The sequence below is a fragment of the Euprymna scolopes genome, chromosome 7, assembly GCF_053919585.1.
Source record: "Euprymna scolopes isolate OS-2025 chromosome 7, ASM5391958v1, whole genome shotgun sequence".
Taxonomy (NCBI): Eukaryota; Metazoa; Mollusca; class Cephalopoda; order Sepiida; family Sepiolidae; genus Euprymna; species Euprymna scolopes.
The window spans coordinates 4,795,869-4,802,279 of record NC_136488.1 but is presented as its reverse complement, the minus strand read 5'-3'; the positions used below and the strand labels follow the sequence as shown (position 1 = coordinate 4,802,279).

Below are 6,411 nucleotides of genomic sequence, written 5' to 3'. Positions count from 1 at the left end.
TGTTGCCAAGGCCGCTGGAAAAATGGTGGGATCTTTCTATCGATCCAGTAGATATCTCACTGCTGATGCTATTCTCTACCTATATAAGAGCCAGGTACGTCCAAGGATGGAATACTGTTGCCACATCTGGGCAGGAGCTGCTAGAAAGGACTTGTCCTGCCTTGATAGAGTTCAAAATAGACTTCGTAGCCTCGTAGGAGATGTCCTTTTCTCCTCCTTGCAACCTCTGTCTCACAGAAGAGATGTTGCGAGTTTGTCTCTGATGTATCGTTATTTTCATGGAAAGTGTTCAACTGAGCTTCAATCTATGGTCCCCCCTCGCCAAACTTTCACAAGAAACACTCGTCTAGCTGTAAACACTATCAATAATTTCCCCCACTCTTTATCTGTGCCTAAACCTAAACGTAGATTCCATGAACAAAGCTTCTTTCTTAGAACTGCACGCCTGTGGAATTGTCTTCCGTTTTCCTGCTTTCCGGCTGACTAAAATATGGTTGTGTTCAAGTCTAAAGTAAATAAGTTCTTGATGAGCCGTTCCATATAAGTTATTAAATTTACCAAATTTTCATTACTAATGATTACTATATTGACCAATTTCTACTGTACACTCTTTAACCCTTATCCTTGAGTGGCCTCTGGGCCTTGATAATGTGGTGATTCCTTTGTAAAAAAAAAAATATCGGCAATAATAATACAAAAAAGACAAATCGAACAATGGAAAACTCAAATTCAACTTTAAGGAATAATTGGCGAGATGATGGTCAACACGGGAACCCCCTGAGGATGGCGACGTCGAGGGGACAAAACGGAGCCGATTTGAAGGAAGAACTGATGCGATATTACGCAGATTATGGGTTGGATACAATTGCAAAAGAGGCTGGAGTACTTGATGCCAATGGTGATTTAACTTGTTTTAGGAGCAAAAACCAGCTTACCATATAGTGGCAGTGCCATTGTCTGGCTCACCTGCAAAGACTGAACCGATTGCACTTTTCTCAAATGCTGCTATGCCGACACAAGTGGTTTCATTGCCGAATCAAAGGTCTTCTATTGCCGTTGATTCGCAATGGAGTGCAAGGAAAACGGTTTCTAAAATAACCATTGAACATGATTTTGCAGACAACAAAAGGAACAAGAAAGGAGAAAAAGGTGGGAAAGGTTTGCGCCATTTCTCAATGAAAGTTTGTGAAAAAGTTCAGAAAAAAGGAGTGACATCCTATAATGAAGTTGCAGATGAATTGGTGGCAGAATTCAGTGATCCAAGAAACTTATCCCCTTCAGAGCAGGCATATGATCAAAAGAACATTCGACGACGTGTTTATGATGCACGTAATGTTTTGATGGCAATGAATATTATCTTAAAAGAGAAAAAAGAAATTCGTTGGATTGGATTACCAACTAATTCAGCACAGGAATGTCAAAATCTTGAGGCAGAAAGACGCAAAAGACAAGATAGAATCCGGCATAAAACTACACAGTTACAAGAGCTTATTTTACAACAAATTGCTTTTAAAAATTTGGTTGAAAGGAATAGGCACCTTGAACAGACACAGGGTCGACCTCTACAACACACTTCCATTCAACTTCCATTCATTATTGTAAATACTAGTAAAAAGACTGTGATTGATTGCAGCATTTCTAATGATAAGTGTGAATATCTTTTTAATTTTGATAACACTTTTGAGATTCATGATGACATTGAAGTTCTCAAACGTATGGGCATGGCCTTTAATCTTGAAAAGGGTCAGTGCTCTCTAGAAGATTTAAAAAAGGCTGTAAATATGGTGCCAAAGGCTTTAGGACCATATGTTAAAGAATTAACTGAACCTGGCAGTGTGAGCACTTTGAGTGCTGGTCCAAGTGGTATACGTCCCATTGGTGCAGCAGCTATCGACACACCCTACCTCCTGAATAAACAGTTGGCACCCAGTTCTCCTCTTGCTACTCCGCTACCAGACAATGTTTGTCGAAGTAATATGACCGATGTTGAAGTTCCATTAATGTCTCAAGATTTCTTGAACACACCTTCAGAACAATATTCTGATGACTGCGATTCTGATGATTCTAGCAGTCAGTTGGAAGTGAATTAGTTTGTTTTTTTTTTTTTAATAATACGCGGTTTTATTGTACGTAAATAATAAAACAAAACAAAACAAAAAAAATGTCTTGTTGATATTTTGCAATAATATGATGATAATAATGATGAAGACCCGGACAGTGATACTGCGATGCTCAGCTTTAGGTTCGCCGACCTTCGTGTCACGGAAGACAGCGCAGACGATGATGAAGCCCCGAATCCCCCTCTCCGAAGAAGCACTCGAAGAAAAAGGCCACCGCCTCCCTGCTCTTTCTGTGATAATGAGATCAGGGGGGAGTGTGTAATAAATTGCGAACAGACGGGCTTACCTGACAAACGCTCGAGTTGTGCACTCTGCAAAGCGGGCACGTCCAAAGAAAAATGGCAAGATGGCGGCGGCCGGTTAATATTGCCAAGTAATCACGCAAAATCTCGTGTTCTCTCGCACACACGAGAGTTCAGCTTAGCATAAAAACGGGTCACTGTGAGCAAGAAGGGAGAAGGAAAAACGTAGTCAAGACAAAGACGACGCTTCTGACGACTGAGAAGAAAAAAGAAGAAAAAGAGCAAGAAGTAGAAGAGGAAGAAGAGAACGATACATGAGAAGACGAGGTGTGTGCGGTTTTGAGTAAATCGAAACAGACAGAAAAAAAATCTGATTACATTTGAAAGTCATGTATCTGTATTCAGTAGAAAATGGCTGAAAGAAAGGATCCTTATTTATTTGCCGCACCTGAATTCTATTCGACCAAACATCAGGAAGTCAACTGCAAGAGGCATGTGAAGAAGGATTACGTGTCAGAGCGGGTCAATGGAGATGTCAGCCTCTGGGCCCCTGTGAGGAAAGAGAAAAACAATATGTCAGTTAAGGGTCTGAGTGGCTGCTTCAATGATAGACTGATGCAACTAACATGAGATTATGATGACACATATTCTTTGAAGGGTGTAACTAGAGATAAGGAAACGCTTATGTTCAGTATCAAGACAGAGATGACACTAAAATCAAACACATCCCAATGAGGAGGTATTTCTCCTATGACAAGATGAAGGCTGATCTGACTGAATATCTTGCTGCCCAAGCTCTAAAGTACAACAGAGGTTCATCCAATTTGGGTACACTAAGAGCAACAAAGGCCTGATCTTTGAAGTAAATAACAATGAGAAAGTATGCTGATCCACCAGGCTGTGCTGGTTTCACAACTCCAACTGATGCACAGTTAGTATTTTTACTCACCAGATACGGACGTTTTAGTGCTAGTCACAGTAAACTATGACCTATTGCTGCAAAACACGTTCATTTCAATCGCTTATCGTGTTATACAAATTGAACCACTGTGGCGATCTCTACGTAAATAAAGAGCAAAGGCTTTGCCAGCCTTCAATGCATTCACTGGGGCCGACAACACAGGGAAGTTCTCCAGTATATGCAAGACAACCTGGCTGCAAATCTATCTCAAAGCAGGTGCAGCTGTTGCCAATGCTCTGCAAATGCTTATGAATGAAGCAGAAGTGACAGAGAATGCCGTTAACACTGGAGTCCTCTGTATGTGCAGCTTACTCGTCAACATAAAAACAATCCCTGAACTGCGATGACATCTGTTTTTCAACACCTGGAGCTCTAAAGCAGCATATTTGAAGAGTCCAGGTCCAAGCAAGGGTATAGGCACAAGCAGCTATTGCTCTGCAGATTTTACAACTGGATCCCCTTGAAAATAGGTACTTCAAACAATTGGATGGCATCCTGAAACCAATTACTATAGAGGTCCTCCAAGCCCCTAATGCCATCCCAGAGATGGTCACATTCAAATGTATATTTGACTGTTTTTCTTGCACATGTTCCCGCAGGTCTAAAGACTTAGCCTGTACTGACATGTGCCAGTGCAGCAGCCAATGCTAAAACGATGAAGATTCCCAAGCTGTGATTTATGAAAGCGGTGTTGATGATTATGATTATGCATAGATTGTGATCAAACATGTCATTATATTTAAGATGGTTGCGCAAACATTCAGAGTTTACAGTTAAAAAGCATTTCAATGTGTTTCAATGAGGGAGGGATTACAATAGACGAAATGATAGCTTGAACAATTGATTTCCTTGACACTGAAAATGTAGGTTTAGCAGTTAAAATCAGTGTTCCAGCTTATTTAGAGGTCGAAATTGACAAAACATACATCTTACGGCAGCTATTTTGTGAATTTCAATAGGGCTGCCATGTACACATCTGGTAAAATTTTATAACTACCACTATTGGCTTCCCAGACCCTGAAAATATAGGCTTAGCAGTTAAAATAAGTGTTCCAGCTAATTTAGAAGCCGAGATATGACAAAACGTACATTTTACAGCGGCCATTTTTTAAATCCAATATGACCGCCATATACGCATCTGGGAAAATGCACACATTGATTTTCTGATTTCTGAGACAAAAACCTTTCTTTAGAGATTTGCAAACCTTGTAATAGTTCCCACAAAAGTTAAAATTGTGCTACTAGGAACCTGACTATAAGTTACTAAATGTTTTGTAAGCTTTTATTAACGTTCTCAACATTCGAAAGATACCGTGTTCTTTACAAATAATCCCACGTGCCACTAAAATCGGCACACATACCTTCATACAGCATACGCACATATCCCTTACGCAAAAACAATAACAGCGCAAACCTTCCTTTGCTGATGATAGATATTTCACATCCGAAATTAATAAGATACATTTCAATCATAAAAATACGAAATTAAAAGGAATTTTTTTTTTAATTCGAATAGATTCGTTCTCTTTTTATAAAACTTTTGCACCATTAAAGTGTTTTTAAACAATTTCACGTCGACACTTATAGACTGCAGAAAACACAATCATAGCAAGTCCTGATAACGGTTTGGTATGAGTCAAAAATTATCAATTTTAAATAAATATATATTTATTTAAAATTTAAAAGTTTTGCACTCGTTTTATCCATTATGTTTGGAATTTCCTTTTTACCATGTTTCTCAGGAGTTAATTTCTATTCTATTAATGTTATATACCCACACAGGCACGTATACACATATATATATATATATATATATATATATACATATATATATATATGTGTGTATGTGTACCTGTGTGCACATATGTGTGTATAATAGTTACATCTTAATATAAATAAATATATATATATGTATATATGTGTGTATGTGAAAGGTGATTACGTATATAAAACATATTATATGTATGCAAGTTTATATAGTACGTATGAACAGAAATGTATGATAGGTAATGACCTACGTTAAATAATAATGTGTGGGCAAGCTGATAACGTGCGTAAACATAGATATATGTGAAGGATGATAATCTACGTGCAAACCAAATGTGTGTAGAGCGTGATAACATATCTGCAAATATACATGTATTAAGTGTGATAACGTATATACAAACACACACACATATATATATATATATATATATATATATATATATATATATATATATATATGCGAAAAGTGATAATATCCTTTTTTTATATTAATTTTCTTCCATTGATGATTGTAACGCTGGGTATGGGGCAGCCAAACCAGCTGCCAACATTGCCCTGCTTTTAATTGAAATCAGCGGAGAGTTCCTTTTAGTATCCTCGTTGTTCCCTTAATTGCAATTGTCTGGATCTCATTTGCACTTGGTTCACCAGGAATATTAGTTAGGTAGGACTTCCGGTTCTTCTTCATGAGCCCTGTGGCACCTATGGTAACTGGTATGATTGATATCTCCTTTAGATTCCAGTTTCTTTTCATATCATACATGAGACCTTGGTAGTTGGTCAGTTTCTCTCCTTCAGCTCTGTTCAGACCGCCATCATTAGGAACACCCACTTCAATCAAGGTTGCAACTCTCTGTTACTTATTCCATATAACTATGTCAGGTTTCACAGCAGCATTTTCAAGGCAGGTGGCTGTAGGGATTACATGGTCGTAATGTATAGTGTATAACCATTTCCAACTGTTCTTTCCTGTTGATGTTCCCAGGACTTGCTGCTACACTGGCTGTTTAATGTTTTACAGATGGTCTAGTGGGGGTACTTACACACTCCAGCATGTCTCGCTGTATAGTAACCGTTTCCTAAAAGAACCTTGCAACTTGATATCAGATGACTAACACTTTCCAATTTTGTATGGCAGAACCTGCATTTATTGCCATTACTGATACCTGCCATCTTCTTGAATGCATTAATCATCAATCCCTAGTCTTAAGCAGCCATTATGTCCCTTTCCTGATAGTGGTGGAGGGCTCCCATTTTGAGCCAGTTCAAGGAACCTTCTTTGTCAATGCATTCCTGACAGAGTTCCCCAAAAATATACTTT

At 38.5% G+C, this 6,411-nt stretch overlaps 1 pseudogene; it reads left to right on the top strand.

The window, feature by feature from the left end:
- Positions 1–696: 696 nt before the first annotated feature.
- LOC145279595 (transcription factor Dp-1 pseudogene) lies at positions 697–2,090 on the top strand (annotated as a pseudogene).
- Positions 2,091–6,411: the final 4,321 nt, after the last annotated feature.